Genomic DNA, 316 nt, shown 5'->3' with positions numbered 1-316 from the left:
AAGTACCTTTAGCGCCAACAAAATTTGTGGTATTCTCACAGAGTTCAACGATATTAATAGTGTGTGCTTGAGTGAGAATTTTTGGTGTTACTTCATATTCATTTCTGCTATACTTTTGGCGCGTAAATTTTTATTTTTTTTCCGGTACAAATAGCACCATCAGAAGAAAAAGTGATATATGAATTTGTGTCCTCCTGACTTCAAATTGTGTGTAAAGCAATTTGATTGTGTTTTTATGTGTCAATGAGTTTTGTCAATTTAATCTAAGGGCAAAAATAATTACCTTAATTCAACAATACTTCTATTATCTGATAGT

The sequence above is a fragment of the Teleopsis dalmanni genome, chromosome 2 (assembly GCF_002237135.1).
Source record: "Teleopsis dalmanni isolate 2A chromosome 2, ASM223713v2, whole genome shotgun sequence".
Taxonomy (NCBI): Eukaryota; Metazoa; Arthropoda; class Insecta; order Diptera; family Diopsidae; genus Teleopsis; species Teleopsis dalmanni.
The sequence above is the reverse complement of the archived record's forward strand: the minus strand, read 5'-3'. Positions refer to the sequence as shown.